General features: G+C 48.4%; 1 long non-coding RNA gene across 13 annotated transcripts in view; it reads left to right on the top strand.

Annotated features, from left to right (window-relative positions):
* Window positions 1-18661, top strand: part of LOC137203500 (uncharacterized) — an 838571-nt gene that overhangs the window by 327319 nt on the left and 492591 nt on the right. For 6 of the 13 annotated variants that reach the window (XR_010933161.1, XR_010933157.1, XR_010933227.1 and 3 more), the window contains one exon: window positions 13527-13612. The exons of the other annotated variants lie outside the window; for them this stretch is intronic. This is a non-coding gene — a long non-coding RNA (uncharacterized lncRNA). The remainder of the gene's footprint in view (window positions 1-13526; window positions 13613-18661) is intronic. 13 annotated transcript variants of the gene reach the window in all.

Genomic DNA, 18661 nt, shown 5'->3' on the forward strand with positions numbered 1-18661 from the left:
TTTCAATGGAAAAGCATTTAAAACAAGATTGAAGTTTTAACCAAGATTATTAGATGTATATCCTTGGAAAGAAATCACTTCATTTCTCTAATATTGACCTGACAAATAAGACAAACCTTTTCACTGAACTTGCTTATAATAAAGTGATGGAAATATCAAATGGAAGTGTTAGAAACATCTTATTTTACCCGAGCCTTATAAACTGTTCTATGTTAACTACAGTTTGGCTCACACATCTGTTCATTGAAGTTACAATAGTCTCAATTTCTGTTACTGATCCTCCAGAGTGGACCCCAACAAGTGTCCCCCTGTCCAGTGTCATTGGGGCCAACAGATCGAGACTGAGTTTGGTTCACAAGCAAAGGAAACTTTATATTTTAAACAGAGAATGGAGAGGTGAGAGCATGCACTACCCCGTGGGCTGTGGGCTGGGCTGCTGTGTAGAGATCCTGTCAGAGTCAGTGGGAGGGAGGGGGCGGAGCACTCGAGGGCCGGGTTGGCTGCAGCTCAGGCTCTATATCTCGGAGTCTGCACTGGGCCCCAGGAGCTGAAGTGTCGACCCAGCCATTCTGCACTAGGAAATCTGGTCTGAAGTGCCGGGTGTGGAACCTCTGCATGCGGGACCCTAGGAGCACGTGAAATTAGACAAAGCACAAAGGATAAAAAAGGTCAGACTTGACTTTATTGCCCAGATTCTATTTTTATCTCCCAGGGATTTTTAATGGGCTTTGCTGGGGACAAACCCCTCCTCTGCCTTTTGTCCCGTTCCTCATTCTTGGAGTGCTGAGGGTGCAGACCCTTCTTCTGTAACTGCTGAGTGCTGAGTTGGGAGCCTCATACCAGGGGACGAGGGTCAGAACTTCTCCCCAGCAGCCTCCAGGTGACGTTGATTGGCCCCACGACCCCTGCCTCCCTGCTCGTCCGCCTGAGCACCAGCATTGGAAGTGTTATAGATTCTAATGACCTTTAAGGGTCCAGGAAAGAGATGTGCAGAGACGCTGTGGGGGCCGGTTTCACCCCGCCCCACATTTGTTCGGCCACCTTAGGCTGACCGTTTCTGCCAGCCTAGATGCTCTGACCAGTAGTCTGTTCTTTCTTCAATTAGGCCCCTGAATTAACGTAAAAACAGCACCAGGTGTCAGAGCCCTGCCCGCTCAACTCCCAGACAGTCCAGGGTCAGTGGTGATCAAGGACCATGATGGCCACTGAGTCAACAGCCTTTTGAAGTAAACAGGAGTCCAGCCGGTCTTATTGGCCACCATCATCACGGTGTCTGTAGGCTTTTCTATGGTGACAGTGTGATATACGTTTCCCCCGCCAAGATTATTAGCTCCCCTCCAGGTGCAGTAAGTCCTGCAAGCAGTAGTCTACTCCTTCGGGACACACTATTGTTGTTTTATGAGAGAAACTCCAGGTCAAGTGATGTTCACACGAGTCGTCATGGTGCCCTGTTGCCCCTGGTTATCTCTCTGGATGTTGGAGTTGGAGGGCCTCCTCACTCGAGGTCGGTGTGCCCACGGAGCGAACCCTGCAACTTCAGGGCATGGTTGGTGATTAGGATCACCATGTGGGGTCCTTTTCCCTTAGGAGGGAGGTGGCCTTTTGGGCTGCTGATTTCCAGGTTTTTAGATACCGCCAGTATCTTGGCCAGATGTGGCAGTGGGCCAAGCCCCTTGGTGACTGTAGTTTATCCTACCTGGATGGCATTCTTGTGTTGTTCCATTTCAAGTGGTCCCAGTTTTTGCACTAATTCTCCAATGGCGACTCACCTTTCACCGGGAATGGAAAGGTCAAAGGGTTTAGCTCAATTAGGGAGTTCCAGGGCAAGGGTCTGAATTGACTGCTCTTTCCATTCTTGAAAGGCCACTTCTGGATTCTGTTCAAAAGGATCATCATCTTTTCCTTTCAGTGTTTCATATAGAGGCCCAGCTAGTAGACTGTAGTTAGGGATCCAGAAGCAGCAAACCCTGGCCTCCCCAGGAACCCCTAAGCTGTCTTCTCGTTTTAGAAAGGGGTAAGGCTGCAAATGGTTTCTTCCCTTTCCTGGGATGGGCTTCTCCGACCTTGTGTGAGAATGAAGCCCAGGCAGGTCACCGCAGTCTGTGATATTTGAGCTTTTTCTTGGACAACTTCTATCCTTTATTGGCTTGGTAGTTCAGAGGCCTCCTTAGTAGGGCTGGCGATCAGAATGTCGTCTGCATATTGAAGGAGGGTTTCCTTTTCCAGAGGTAGAACTTTTCGGTCTTTAGCTAAGCTTTCCCCAAAGATGGTGTGGGAATTTTTGAACCCTTGGGGCAAGACGGCCCGGAAGTATTGTTTTAGTTGTATGTTGAGTCCTGCCACTCACAAGCCAAAATTTCTTGTGACTCTGGGACTAATGGAATACAAAAGAAGGCATCATTTAGACTAATACAGAATACCATGTCCTGGTGGTTGGTAGAATGACCAGCAGGGTGTAGGAATTAGGAGCAACTGGAGGTATATCCTCGGTGGCTTCACTGACTGTCCTGACATCCTTTACCAGGTCCCCAGCAGCCCATGGGGCTCTCGTGGTCAGGCCAATCCCAGGATATGGAGCTCTCCTGGGCAGGTACCCCACCCCCAACCCAGCCCACGGGGCTCTCGTGGTCAGGCCTCTCCCAGGATACAGAGCTACCCTTGCAGGTACCGTGGCAGGGCTGGGCACACAGGAACCGTGCACATAGCTCTCACTGAAGAGCACCCCCATCTCACCTGTCGCTCAGAGCTGACACAGAGCACCTCAGAGCAGGACTTGAACTAACAAACAGCAGCTCCGACAGGTCTGTGACCCTGGACATCACTCTGTGTGGCCTCCCTCCACCTGGTCTTCCAGAGACTTCCACTGCACCCGGGGCACCAGGCCTCTGTCTCCAACCACCACCCACCCCTCCTCTCCCTGACTCCTGGGTTCCTCTCATTAGGAGAGGCTTTTCTTGAAGTTGTCTCCCACTCATGGGCCAGATAAAATGATTAGAAAACAAGCCAAAGCTGCAGCCCCTTGTCTATCCTGACTCTCAGGAGCCCACACCTGTTCCTTGGACCTGGCCGGTTCAGCAAGTTCCATTTTCTGCAACTGTGAGCCCCTGAGGGGTGATGATTGGCTGACCTGGGCAGCCTTACCGTGCCGGCCAGCCCTCCCCAGGTGTGCCTGGGTTGAGATCAATATAAATACCACTCCAGGCAGCAAGAGCCCCTGCAGCTGTGCCTGACGCCATTTTCTCTGCCCTGTCAGCAGTCTCGGGGCTGGGCTGGTGGGAGGGAGTGAGAGGCCACGGCTTTGTGGGTGGCCCAGTGTGAGTGGGGCTCTGCTGGACTTTCTGCAGCAGTTGCCAGGCTGCCACCTGCTAAAGAAGAGGATGTGTCACCCATACCTGCTGCTGGAATTTCTCCCTGGGCAGAGGTGAGGAAGGAAAAAAGCAGTGGGGGCAGGGACAGGACGGGTATCTCAGGCAGGGAAATGGAAATCTTCCAGAAGAGCACCCAGGGCCAGGACCATCCTGGCTGGCCTGCAGGCACCAAGTCAGCTGGCATGCTGTCACTCGTGTGGCTCCATGGCCCTTCCTCTAGGCTTTCAAGTCCTTGTATATATTCAGGTGTTTTACCTGGGAAGGGTGGGAACAGTTCAGCAGCAACTGGCCTGGGGCTCAGCTCACGTTTACTCACAGATGCCTCGGCACGGTGCCCCAGCTTTGCAATGAGGACGCTTGTTGTGTGGGGGCTGCTGGCTGAATGGGAGACGATTCCCCACCACTGACCAACTTCAGAATTGTTTACAACTGGAGCAAGGGCCCTGATACGGTTTTCCTCTGAGTAACTGGTGGGTTCTGTTTTTTTTTTTTTCTCTTTTTCGTTTTTGGTTCAAGGTAGATTTTATTCCTCTTTTTTGTATTTACAGATATAAGCATGGAAATAATTTATTCATATAAACACATGTATGTGAAGGGAATAATTGTTTTTTCTGTTTTGTTTTTTAAATTTTATTTCTTTTTAATTTTGAATTTTATTTTATATTTTTATACAGCAGGTTCTTATTGGTTATCTATTTTATACATATAAATGTTTACATGCCAATCCCAATCTCTCAACTCCTCCCACCACCACCCCCCCAAGAGCTTTCCCCCCTTGTTGTCCATACGATTGTTGTCTACATCTGTTGCTCTATTTATGCCTTGCAAAACGGTTAATCTGTACAGTTTTTCTAGGTTCCACATATATGCATGAATATACAAGATTTGTTTTTCTCTTTCTGACTTACTTCACTCTGTATGACAGTCTCTAGATCCATCGACGTCTCTACAAATGACCCAATTTCATTCCTTTCATGGCTTAGTAATATTCCATTTTATATATGTACCACATCTTTATGCATTCGTCTGTCTGTGGGCATTTAGGTTGCTTCCATTACCTCGATATTGTAAATAGTGATGCAATGAACATTGCGGTGAATGTCTCTTTTTGATTTATGGTTTTGTCTGGGTATATGTCCAGTACTGGGATTGCTGTATCATATGGTAATTCTATTATTAGTTTCTTAAGAAACTCCATATTGTTCTCCATAGTGACTGTATCAATTTATATTCCCAACAATAGTGGAAGAGGCTTCCTTTTCTCCACACCCTTTCCAGCATTTGTTGTTTGTAGATTTTCAGATGATGCCCATTCTAACAGGTGTGAGGTGATACCACATTGTTGAGTCCATTTCGTTGAGCAAGGGGTAGGTCTTGTCTATTACATATTTGGCTTATGGAACGGTATCTGTGCTAATTTCAAACTCTGGTTTTATGCAGAACCCCAACTCACCTTTCCCCTTAAGCAAGCATAAGTTGGTTTTCTAAACTTGAGACCCTGTTCTGTTTTGTAATTCAGTTCCTGTGTAGCCAAGTTTACATTCCGTGCATTAGTGATACCTTATGATGTTTCTTTTTCTGTGTGACTTATCTCACTTAGAATCATCGTACCTGAATCCACTCATTATGCTGCTATGGGCCTGATGACATAGATTTCATTGCTGAGTGATATTGCATTGTACGTAAGTACCACAAATTCTTTATCAATTATTTGTTCTCTGGGATATTTAACTTGTACCGTAGAAGAGGTTCCTGTAAACAGAGCCATCACAAATTCTGGGGTGGCTGTGTCTTTTTGATTTTAATTTCCCTAAGCTATAGGACCATAGTGGAAATGCCCTAGACTCTGTTGCTTTGTTTTTCAGATGTATCAGGAAACACCATACACTTCTCCAGAGTGGCTGTTGGTAATTTACATCCCGCCCATTGCATAACAAGGCTTCTTTTTCCCCATGGCCTGTCTTGCCTTTGTGGATTTTACACTTTTTTCAGATGGCCCTTTAGACCGGGGGGAAGTGACACTTCATAGTAGTTCAGATTTCCATTGCAAGCTTGCTTGGTTTGCCAAAAAGGGCGTATGCGTTTTTTCCTGAATATATTCAGGAACAAACTCATACGCCCTTTTATGTCACGTGCATCATTGTCGATGTTCTGCCTCTTTTCGTATGCTTTAAATGCAAATCCAGTCTACCTCCTGAAATCGGTTTCCTGAAATTCTGCCCCGCTTTCAAGTCCTCTTCGCAGCCTTACTTCAATATATTTTTGGACGTTATCTGTCATTTATAACTCTGCAGGTTTGTGAATTACAGGACCCCTGAGCTCCTTTCTTCAACTCGCTTTCTTGTTAGCTGGCCGCAAACCCGCAAGACTGCTTCAGGCCCTAATCTGCTTCTGACAGGGCACGCTGAGCCTTTGGTTAATTCCTCTTCCTGGTGGGAAATGAGTGTTAAATATGCCCGTCCAGACACCTACCTCACTCTCAACCCCTTGGTGATGTGGGTCCTCTGGTTTGTGGCCACCTTTGCTGGGTTCCTCACCTTTCGATGATGTGGCCCCACTAGTGTGAGGACACTCCTGCCTGGTTCTCATCCACGTGGTTATGTGGACCCCCTGGTGAGAGTCTGTTCCTGGCTGTGCTCCTCACCCTTCTGTGAGGGAGACCCTCTGCTGATAGGTCACTCCTGCATGGCTGGCACACATTGCCTTGGTGAAGTCAGCTGTGTGGTGGCAGTTGGAGCGTGCTGGGAATCTCCTCCCCCCAGTGATGAGGGCCCTCTTGCGTCAGGCCCTAACTGCTGGGCTCACCAACTTTTCTTAGTGAGCCCAATGATGCTTGGGCACTCCTCTTAGGATCCCATCTCCATGGGGATGTGGGCCTTCTGCTCTGAGGTTCCAACGGCTGGGTTGTTCACATTTTCATGATGTGGGCTCTCTGGTGTTAGTTCACAGAGGCCTGGATCCCATAGCCTCTGTGCTCTTGGCCGCCTGCTGGGAGGTTCCAACGGCTGGATTCCTCACTTTTTTAATTTTTTGGGCCCTCTGTTGTGAGTATCCTCCTGCCTGCCTCACTCCCAGCCCCTTGGTGATGACTGTCCTATGGCTTGAGGCCACATGTGCTGGGTTCCTCACCTTTCGATGATGTGGCCCCACTCGTGTGAGGACACTCCTGCCTGGTTCCCATCCCCTTGGTGAGGTGGGCCCTCTGGCGAGAGTCTAATCCTGGCTGGGTTCCTCAACGTTCTGTGAGGTAGGCCCTCTTCTGTGAGGTCACTCTTGCCTGGCTTGCTCACCTCGCCTTGTGGACATGAGCCCTCTGGTGGCACTTGGAGCCTGCTGGGAGCCTCCTCCTCTCGTTGATGAGGGCCCTCTGGTGTCAGGCCCTAACTGCTGGGCTCCCCACATTTTGTGATGTGCGCCCAGTGGTGCGAGGACACTGCAGCCAGGTTCCCATTCCCATGGGGATGTGGGCCTTCTGCTCTGAGGTCCCAATGCCTGTGTTGCTCACAGTTTTATGATGTGGGCTCTCTGCTGTGAGTTCACTCCTGCCTGCATCCCATAGCCTCGGTGTTCTGAGCCGCCTGCTGGAAGGTCTAAATGCTGGAATCCTCACGTTTCTTATTCTTTGGGCCCTCTGTTTTTAGGTTACTCCTGCCTGCCTCACTCCAAGGCCCTTGGTGATGTGGGTCCTCTGGTTTGAGGACACATGTGCTGGGTTCCTCACCTTAAGATGATGAGGCCCCACTGGTGTGAGGATAATCCTGACTGGTTCCCATCCCCTTTGTGATGTGGGCCCTCTGGTGAGAGTCTGATCCTGGCTGGGTTCCTCACCCATCTGTGAGGTGGGCCCTCTACTATCAGGTAACTCTTGCCTGGCTTGCTCACCTCGCCTTGTTGACATGAGCCCTCTGGTGGCACTTGGACCCTGCTGGGAGCCTCCTCACCACTGTGATGAGGGCCCTCTGACGTCAGGCCCTAATTGCTGGGCTCCCCAACTTTTCTTAGTGAGCCCAGTGATGCTCGGGCACTCCTCTTAGGTTCCCATCTCCATGGGGATGTGGGCCTTCTGCTCTGAGGTTCCAACGGCTGGGTTGATCACAGTTTCATGATGTGGGCTCTCTGGTGTTAGTTCACTGTGGCCTGGATCCCATAGCCTCTGTGCTCTTGGCCGCCTGCTGGGAGGTTCCAACGGCTGGATTCCTCACTTTTTAAATTTTTTGGGCCCTCTGTTGTGAGTATCCTCCTGCCTGTCTCACTCCCAGCCCCTTCGTGATGTGTGTCCTCTGGTTTGAGGCCACAAGTGCTGGGTTCCTCACCTTTTGATGATGTGGGACCAATGGTCTTAGGAGACTCCTGCCTGGTTCACATCCCCTTGGTGATGTGGGCCCTCTGTTGAGAGTCTGATCCTGGCTGGGTTCCTCACCCTTCTGTGAGGTGGGCCGTCTGCTCTGAGGTCACTCCTGCCTGGCTTGCTCACCTCGTCTTGTGGACATGAGCCCTCTGGTGGCACTTGGAGCCTGCTGGGAGCCTCCTCCCCTCGGTGATGAGGGCCCTCTGGCATCAGGCCCTAACGGCTGGGCTCCCCACATTTTGTGATGTGCGCCCAGTGGTTCGAAGACACTCCATCCAGGTTCACATCCCCATTGGGATGTGGGCCTTCTGCTCTGAGGTCCCAACGGCTGGGTTGTTCACAGTTTCATGATGTGGGCTCTCTGCTGTTAGTTCACTCTGGCCTGGATGCCATAGCCTCTGTGCTCTGGGCCGCCTGCTGGAAGGTTCCAACTGCTCGATTCCTCAACTTTTGTATTCTATGGGTACTGTGTTGCGATGCTCCTCCTGCCTGCCTCACTCGCAACTCCTTCGTGATGTGGGTCCTCTGGTTTGAGGCCACATGTGCTGGGTTCCGCAACTTTCAATGATGTGGCCCCACTGGTGTGAGGACACTCCTGCCTGGTTCCCATCCCCTTGGTGATGTGGGCCTTCTGGTGACAGTCTTATCCTGGCTGTGTTCCTCACTCTTCTGTGAGGTAGGCCCTCTGCTGTGAGGTCAATCCTGCCTGACTTGCACACATCACCTTGGCGACGTGGGCCCTCTGTTGGCACATGGAACCTGCTGGGAGCCTCCTGCCCTCGGTGATGACGGCCCTCTAGCATCAGGCCCTAACTGCTGGGCTCCCCACGTTTTCTGATGTGAGCCCAGTGATGCCAGGACCCTCCTGTCAGGTTCCCATCCCCATGGGGATGTGGGCTTTCTGCTCTGAGGTCCCAACGCCTGGGTTGCTCACAGTTTCATGATGTGGGCTCTCTGCTGTTAGTTCACTCCTGCCTGCATCCCATAGCTTCTGTGTTCTCGGCCGCCTGCTGGGAGGTTCCAAATGCTGGATTCCTCACCTTTTTTATTCTTTGGGCCCTCTGTTTTTAGGCTACTCCTACCTGCCTCACTCCCATCCCCTTTGTGATGTATGTCCTCTGATATGAGGCCGCATGTGCTGGGTTCCTCACCTTTCGATGATGTGGTCCCACTGGTGGGAGGACAGTCCTGACTGGTTCCCATCCCCTTGGTGTTGTGGGCCCTCTGGCAAGAGTCTCATCCTACCTCGGTTCCTCAGCCTTCTGTGAGATAGGCCCTCTGCTGTGAGGTCGCTACTGCCTGGCTGGTGCATGCCACCTTGTAGACGTGGGCCCTCTGTTGGCAGTTGGAACCTGCTGGGAGTCTCCTCCCCTCAGTTATGAGGGCCCCCTGGCGTCAGGCCCTAACTGCTGGGCTCCTAACATTTTCTGATATGTGCTAAGTGGTGCAAAGCCACTCCTGCCAGGTTCCCATCCCAATGGGGATGTGGGCCTTCTGTTCTGAGGTCCCAACGGCTGGGCTGCTCACAGGTTCATGATGTGGGCCCTCTGCTGTGAGTTCACTGCGGCCTAGATCCCATAGCCTCGGTGCTCTGGGCCACTTGCTGGGAGGTTCCAACTGCTGGATTCCTCAACTTTTATATTCTATGGACCCTGTGTTGTGAGGCCGGTCCTGCCAGCCTCATTCCGAACCCCTTGGTGATGTGGTTCCTCTGGTTTGAGGCTACATGTGCTGGGATCCTCACCTTTCGATGATGTTGTCCCACTGGTGTGGGGACACTCCTGCCTGGTTCCCATCTCCTTGGTGATGTGGGCCCTCTGGTGAGAGTCTGATCCTGGCTGTGTTCCTCACCCTTCTGTGAGGTGGGCCCTCTGCTGTGAGGTCACTCCTGCCGGGCTGTCACACATCGCCTTGGTGACGTTGGCCCTCTGGTGGCAGCTGGAGCCTGCTGGGAGCCTCCTCCCCTCGGTGATGAGTGCCCTCTAGCGTCAGGCCCTAACTTCTGAGCACCCCACGTTTTCTGATGTGAGCCCAGTGATGCCAGGACACTCCTGTCATGTTCCCATCACCATGGGGATGTGGGCCTTCTGCTCTGAGGTCCCAATGTCTGGGTTGCTCACAGTTTCATGATGTGGGCTGTCTGGTGTTAGTTCACTCTGGCTTGGATCCCCTAGCCTCTGTGCTCTGGGCTGCCTGCTGGGAGGTTCCAACTGCTGGATTCCTCACCTTTCTTATTTTGGGGCCCTCTGTTGTGAGGCTCCTCCTGCCTGCCTCACTCCCAGCCCCTTGGTGATGGGTGTCCTATGGTTTGAAGCCACATGTTCTGGGTTCCTCACCTTTAGATGATGTGGCCCTACTCATGTGAGGACACTCCTGCCTGGTTCCAATCCATTTGGTGATGTGGGCCCTCTGGTGCAAGTCTGATCCTGACTGGGTTCGTCACACTTCTCTGAGGTGGGCCCTCTGCTGTGAGGTCATTCGTGCCTGGTTGGCACACATCGCCTTGGCGACGTCAGCCCTCTGGTGGCAGTTGGAGCCTGCTGGGAGCCTCCTTCCCTTGGTGATGAGGGTCCTCTGGCGTCAGGCCCTAACTGCTGGTCTCCCAAAATTTTCTGATACGTTCTCAGTGGTGCGAGGACACTCCTACCAGATTTATATCCCCATGGGGATGTGGGCCTCCTGGTCTGAGGTCCCAATGGCTGGGTTGCTCAGTTTCATGACATGGGCCCTCTTCTGTGAGTTCACTGTGGCCTGGATCCCATAGCCTCAGTGCTCTGGGCCGCCTGCTGGGAGGTTCCAACTGCTGGATTCCTCACTTTTTACTCTATGGGCCCAGTGTTGTGAGGCTACTCCTGCCTGCCTCACTCCGAGGCCCTTGGTGATGTGGGTCCTCTGGTTTGAGGACACATGTGCTGAGTAGCTCACCTTTCGATGATGTGGCCCCACTGGTGTGAAGACACTCCTGCCTGGTTCCCATCCCCTTGGTGATGTGGGCCCTCTGGTGAGAGTCTGATATTGGCTGGGTTTCTCACCCTTCTGTGAGGTGGGACCTCTGCTGTGAGGTAAATCCTGCCTGGCTTGCTCACGTTGCCTTGGCAACGTGAACCCTCAGGTGGCAGTTGGAGCCTGCTGGGAATCTCCTCCCCTCAGTTATGAGAGCTCTGGGTAAAACACATATGCCCTTTTTTGCCAAGTGCATTATTTTCCAAGTTCTGTCTCTTTTCCTATGCTTCAAGAGCGACTCCCGTGTACCTTCTGAAATCGGTTTCCAGCAATTGTGCCCCGCATTCAAGTCCTCTTCGCAGCCTTACTTCAGTATAATTTTGGATGATAGCTGTCATTTATAACTCTGCAGGTTTGTGAATTACAGTGCCCCTGAGCTCCTTTCTTCAACTCTCTTTCTTGTGAGCTGGCCGCAACACCGCAAGATTGCTTCAGGCCCTAGTGTGGTTCCGGCACTTCATGCTGAGCCTTTGGTTAATTCGTCTTCCTGGTGGGAAATGAGAGTTAAATTTGCCCATCCAGACACCTCCAGCTAGTCTCTCATTGGTTCTCCCTATTCCTCTTCATCTTACGCAGTAATTGCAAACTGGGCCAAACAGGAGGTTAAAGGCACTGACTCTCCAAGTGGGGAGAGTGTTAGTAAAGCGTCTGGAATGTTGCACCCGAGTACCAGGGGACGAAAAGTGAGACACATTTGAACATGTTTCCCGATCACGTGTTGGATCATACTCTGCGTTCCACATGCATGTTTTAGCTGAAGGAAGAATCCCTTAAACCTGGAGAGTTGAGACCCATGGAATGGGTACCATGCAATATGACTTCAAAGGGTCTGCATTTGATCACCGAACCTCACCAATCCTATCACTGCTGCGTTTATGCTGCTGTACACACGCTTGATTCTCTTTCGGAGACATATAAATCCATAGGTTTTAAGATTCTTACTAGTCAGGTATATTCTTAGGCGTTTAATATGGGGTGTTGAGTCCACTTCGTTGAGCAAGGAGTAGCTATTGTCTATGACATATTTGGCTTAAGGAACGCTATCTGTGTTAATTTCAATCTCTGGTTTTATGCAGCACCCCAACTCACCTTTCCCCTTAAGCAAGCATAAGTTGGTTTTCTACATTTGAGACCCTGTTCTGTTTTGTAATTCAGTTCCTGTGTAGCCAAGTTTACATTCCGTGTAGTAGTGATATCTTATGATGTTTCTTTTTCTGTGTGACTTATTTCACTTAGAATCATCGTACCTGAATCCACTCATTATGCTGCTATGGCCCTGATGACATAGATTTCATTGCTGAGTGATATTACATTGTACGTAGGTACCACAGCTTCTTTATCCATTTTTCGCTTTCTGTGATATTGAACTTGTACCGTAAACGAGGTTCTTGTAAACAGAGCTGTCCCAAACTTTGGGGTGGCTGTGCCTTTTTGATTTTAATTTCCCTAAGCTATAGGACCATAAGTGGAAGTGCCCTAGGCTCTGTTGCTTTGTTTTATAGATGTTTCAGGAAACACCATACACTTCTCCAGAGTGGCTGTTGGCAATTTACATCCCGCCCATCAGCATAACAAGGCTCCCAGTTCTCCATGGCCTGTCCTGCCTTTCTGGATTTTACACTTTTTTCAGATGGCCCTTTTGACCGTGGGGCAGTGAGACTTCATTGTAGTGCAGATTTCCATTGCAAGCTTGCTTGGTTGGCCTTAAAGGGCGTATGCATTTTTTCCTGAGGAAAAAACGCATATGCCCGTTTTGGCCAAGTGCATCATTGTGGACGTTCTGCCTCTTTTCCTATGCTTTACATGCAATTCCAGTCTACCTTCTGAAATCGGTTTCCTGCAATTCTGTCCCGCTTTCAAGTCCTCCTGGCAGCCTTACTTCAATATATTTTTGGACGATAGCTGTCATTTATAACTCTGCAGGTTTGTGAATTACAGTGCCCCTGAGCTCCTTTCTTCAACTCGCTTTCTTGTGAGCTGGCCGCAACACCGCAGCATTGCTTCAGGCCCTAGTGTGGTTCCGGCATGGCACGCTGAGCCTTTGGTTAATTCCTCTTCCTGGTGGGAAATGAGAGTTAAATTTGCCCGTCCAGACACCTCCAGCTAGTCTCTCATTGGTTCTCCGTATTCCTGTTCATTTTCCGCAGAAACTGCAAACTGGGCCAAACAGGAGGTTAAAGGCACTGACTCTCCAAGTGGGGAGAGTGTTAGTAAAGCGTCTGGAATGTTGCACCCGAGTACCAGGGGACGAAACCTGAGACACATTTGAACACGTTTCACGATCACATGGTGGATCATACTCTGAGTTCCACATGCATGTTTTAGCTGAAGGAAGAATCCCTTAAAACTGGAGAGTTGAGACGCATGGAATGGGTACCATGCATTATGACTTCAAAGGGTCTGCCTTTGCTCACCGATCCTCACCAATCCTATCACTGCTCTGTTTATGCTGCTGTACACACGCTTGATTCTCTTTCGGAGACATATAAATCCATAGGTTTTAAGATTCTTACTAGTCAGGTATATTCTTAGGCGTTTAATATGGGGTGTGGAGTCCACTTGGTTGAGCAAGGAGTAGCTCTTGTCTATTACATATTTGGCTTATGGAACGGTATCTGTGCTAAATTCAATCTCTGGTTTTATGCAGCACCCCAACTCACCTTTCCCCTTAAGCAAGCATAAGTTGCTTTTCTACATTTGAGACCCTGTTCTGTTTTGTAATTCAGTTCCTGTGTAGCTAAGTTTACATTCCGTGTAGTAGTGATATCTTATGATGTTTCTTTTTCTGTGTGACTTATTTCACTTAGAATCATCGTACCTGAATCCACTCATTATGTTGCTATGGGCCTGATGACATAGATTTCATTGCTGAGTGATATTGCATTGTACTTAAGTACCACATCCTCTTTATCCATTTTTCGCTTTCTGTGATACTGAACTTGTACCGTAAACGAGCTTCTTGTAAACAGAGCTGTCCCAAACTTTGGGGTGGCTGTGTCTTTTTGATTTTAATTTCCCTAAGCTATAGGACCATAAGTGGAAGTGCCCTAGGCTCTTTTGCTTTGTTTTTTAGATGTTTCAGGAAACACCATACACTTCTCCAGAGTGGCTGTTGGCAATTTACATCCCGCCCATCAGCATAACAAGGCTCCTTCGTCTCCATGGCCTGTCCTGCCTTTCTGGATTTTACACTTTTTTCAAATGGCCCTTTTGACTGGGGGGCAGTGAGACTTCATTGTAGTGCATATTTCATTTGCAAGCTTGCTTGGTTGGCCAAAAAGGGCGTATGCGTTTTTTCCTGAATATATTCAGGAAAAAACGCATACGCCCTTTTTGGCCAAGTGCATCATTGTGGACGTTCTGCTTATTTTCCTATGCTTTAAAGGCAATTGCTATCTACCTCCTGAAATCTGTTTCCTGCAATTCTGCCCCGCTTTCAAGTCCTCTTGGCAGCCTTACTTCAATATATTTTTGGACGATAGCTGTCATTTATAACTCTGCAGGTTTGTGAATTACAGTGCCCCTGAGCTCCTTACTTCAACTCGCTTTCTTGTGAGCTGGCCACAACACCGCAGGATTGCTTCAGGCCCTAGTGTGGTTCCGGCATGGCACGCTGAGCCTTTGGTTAATTCCTCTTCCTGGTGGGAAATGAGAGTTAAATTTGCCCGTCCAGACACCTCCAGCTAGTCTCTCATTGGTTCTCCCTATTCCTGTTCATCTTACGCAGAAATTGCAAACTGGGCCAAACAGGAGGTTAAAGGCACTGACTCTCCAAGTGGGGAGAGTGTTAATAAAGCTTCTGGAATGTTGCACCCGAGTACCAGGGGACAAAAACTGAGACACATTTGAACACGTTTCCCGATCACATGGTAGATCATACTCAGGGTTCCACATGCATGTTTTAGCTGAAGGAAGAATCCCTTAAACCTGGAGAGTTGAGACCCATGGAATGGGTACCATGCAATATGACTTCAAAGGGTCTGCATTTGCTCACCGAACGTCAACAATCCTATCACTGCTGCGCTTATGCCGCTGTACACACGCTTGATTCTCTTTCGGAGACATATCAATCCATAGGTTTAAGATTCTTACTAGTCAGTTATATTCTTAGGCGTTTAATATGGGGTGTTGTGTCTTCTTCGTTGAGCAAGGAGTAGCTCTTCTCTGTTACATATTTGGCTTATGGAACGGTATCTGTGCTAATTTCAATCTCTGGTTTTATGCAGCACCCCAACTCACCTTTCCCCTTAAGCAAGCATAAGTTGGTTTTCTACATTTGAGATTCTGTTCTGTTTTGTAATTCAGTTCCTGTGTAGCCAAGTTTCCATTCCGTGTAGTAGTGATATCTTATGATGTTTCTTTTTCTGTGTGACTTATTTCACTTAGAATCATCGTACCTGAATCCACTCATTATGCTGCTACGGGCCTGATGACATAGATTTCATTGCTGAGTGATACTGGATTGTATGTAAGTACCACAACTTCTTTATCCATTTTTCGCTTTCTGTGATATTGAACTTGTAATGTAAACGAGGTTCTTGTAAACAGAGCCGTCCCAAATTTTGGGGTGGCTGTGTCTTTTTGATTTTAATTTCCCTAAGCTATAGGACCATAAGTGGAAGTGCCCTAGGCTCTGTTGCTTTGTTGTTTAGATGTTTCAGGAAACACCATACACTTCTCCAGAGTGGCTGTTGGCAATTTACATCCCGCCCATCAGCATAACAAGGCTCCCAGTTCTCCATGGCCTGTCCTGCCTTTCTGGATTTTACACTTTTTTCAGATGGCCCTTTTGACTGGGGGGCAGTGAGACTTCATTGTAGTACAGATTTCCTTTGCAAGCTTGCTTGGTTGGCCAAAAAGGGCGTATGCGTTTTTTCCTGAATATATTCAGGAAAAAACGCATACGCCCTTTTTGGCCAAGTGCATCATTGTGGACGTTCTGCCTCTTTTCCTATGTTTTACATGCAATTCCAGTCTACCTCCTGAAATCGGTTTCCTGCAATCCTGCCCCGCTTTCAAGTCCTCTTGGCAGCCTTACTTCAATATATTTTTGGAAGATAGCTGTCATTTTTAACTCTGCAGGTTTGTGAATTACAGTGCCCCTGAGCTCCTTTCTTCAACTCGCTTTCTTGTGAGCTGGCCGCAACACCGCAGCATTGCTTCAGGCCCTAGTGTGGTTCTGGAATGGCATTCTGAGACTTTGGTTAATTCCTCTTCCTGGTGGGAAATGAGAGTTAAATTTGCCCGTCCAGACACCTCCAGCTAGTCTCTCATTGGTTCTCCCTATTCCTGTTCATCTTCCGCAGAAATTGCAAACTGGGCCAAACAGGAGGTTAAAGGCACTGACTCTCCAAGTGGGGAGAGTGTTAGTAAAGCATCTGGAATGTTGCACCCGAGTACCAGCGGCCGAAAACTGACACATTTGAACACGTTTTCCGATCACACGGTGGATCATACTCTGGGTTCCACATGCATGTTTTAGCTGAAGGAAGAATCCCTTAAACCTGGAAAGTTGAGACCCAAGGAATGGGTACCACGCAATATGACTTCAAAGGGTCTGCATTTGCTCACCGAACGTCACCAATCCTATCACTGCTGCGCTTATGCCGCTATACACACGCTTGATTCTCTTTCGGAGACAAATAAATCCATAGGTTTTAAGATTCTTACTAGTCAGTTATATTCTTAGGCGTTTAATATGGGGTGTTGTGTCCTCTTCGTTGAGCAAGGAGTAGCTCTTGTCTATTACATATTTGGCTTATGGAATGGTATCTGTGCTAATTTCAATCTCTGGTTTTATGCAGCACCCCAACTCACCTTTCCCCATAAGCAAGCATAAGTTGGTTTTCTACATTTGACACCCTGTTCTGTTTTGTAATTCAGTTCCTGTGTAGCCAAGTTTACATTCCGTGTAGTAGTGATATCTTATGATGTTTCTTTTTCTGTGTGACTTATCTCACGTAGAATCATCGTACCTGAATCCACTCATTATGCTGTTACGGGCCTGATGACATACATTTCATTGCTGAGTGATATTGCATTGTACGTAAGTACCACAAATTCTTTATCCATTTTTCACCTTCTGTGATATTGAATTTGTACTGTAAATGAGGTTCTTGTAAACAGAGCCGTCCCAAACTTTGGGGTGGCTGTGTCTTTTTGATTTTAATTTCCCTAAGCTATAGGACCATAAGTGGAAGTGCCCTAGGCTCTGTTGCTTTGTTTTTTAGATGTTTCAGGAAACACCATACACTTCTCCAGAGTGGCTGTTGGCAATTTACATCCCGCCCATCAGCATAACAAGGCTCCCAGTTCTCCATGGCCTGTCCTGCCTTTCTGGATTTTACACTTTTTTCAGATGGCCCTTTTGACCGGGGGCCAGTGAGACTTCATTGTAGTGCAGATTTCCTTTGCAAGCTTGCTTGGTTGGCCAAAAAGGGCGTATGGGTTTTTTCCTGAATATATTCAGGAAAAAACGCATATGCCCTTTTTGGCCAAGTGCATCATTGTGGACGTTCTGCCTCTTTTCCTATGCTTTACATGCAATTCCAGTCTACCTCCTGAAATCGGTTTCCTGCAATTCTGCCCTTCTTTGAAGTCCTCTTGACTGCCTTACTTCAATATATATTTGGACGATAGCTGTCATTTATAACTCTGCCGGTTTGTGAATTACAGTGCCCCTGAGCTCCTTTCTTCAACTCGCTTTCTTGTGAGCTGGCCGCAACACCGCAGGATTGCTTCAGACCCTAGTGTGGTTCCGGTATGGCACGCTGAGCCTTTGGTTAATTTCTCTTCCTGGTGGGAAATGAGAGTTAAATTTGCCCGTCCAGACACCTCCAGCTAGTCTCTCATTGGTTCTCCCTATTCCTGTTCATTTTCCGCAGAAATTGCAAACTGGGCCAAACAGGAGGTTAAAGGCACTGACTCTCCGAGTGGAGAGAGTGTTTGTAAAGCGTCTGGAATGCTGCACCCGAGTACCAGGGGACGAAAACTGACACAATTGAACACGTTTCCCGATCACATGGTAGATCATACTCAGGGTTCCACATGCATGTTTTAGCTGAAGGAAGAATCCCTTAAACCTGGAGAGTTGAGACCCATGGAATGGGTACCATGCAATATGACTTCAAAGGGTCTGCATTTGCTCACCGAACGTCAACAATCCTATCACTGCTGCGCTTATGCTGCTGTACACACGCTTGATTCTCTTTCGGAGACATATAAATCCATAGGTTTAAGATTCTTACTAGTCAGTTATATTCTTAGGCTTTTAATATGGGGTGTTGTGTCTTCTTCGTTGAGCAAGGAGTAGCTCTTGTCTATTACATTTCTGGCTTATGGAACGGTATCTGTGCTAATTTCAATCTCTGGTTTTATGCAGCACCCCAACTCACCTGTCCCCTTAAGCAAGCATAAGTTGGTTTTCTACATTTGAGATTCTGTTCTGTTTTGTAATTCAGTTCCTGTGTAGCCAAGTTTACATTCCGTGTAGTAGTGATATCTTATGATGTTTCTTTTTCTGTGTGACTTATTTCACTTAGAATCATCGTACCTGAATCCACTCATTATGCTGCTACGGGCCTGATGACATAGATTTCATTGCTGAGTGATATTGCATTGTACGTAAGTACCACAACTTCTTTATCCATTTTTCGCTTTCTGTGATATTGAACTTGTACTGTAAACGAGGTTCTTGTAAACAGAGCCGTCCCAAATTTTGGGGTGGCTGTGTCTTTTTGATTTTAATTTCCCTAAGCTATAGGACCATAAGTGGAAGTGCCCTAGGCTCTGTTGCTTTGTTTTGTAGATGTTTCAGGAAACACCATACACTTCTCCAGAGTGGCTGTTGGCAATTTACATCCCGCCCATCAGCATAACAAGGCTCCCAGTTCTCCATGGCCTGTCCTGCCTTTCTGGATTTTACACTTTTTTCAGATGGCCC

This window comes from Pseudorca crassidens, chromosome 1, assembly GCF_039906515.1.
Source record: "Pseudorca crassidens isolate mPseCra1 chromosome 1, mPseCra1.hap1, whole genome shotgun sequence".
NCBI classification, from domain to species: Eukaryota; Metazoa; Chordata; class Mammalia; order Artiodactyla; family Delphinidae; genus Pseudorca; species Pseudorca crassidens.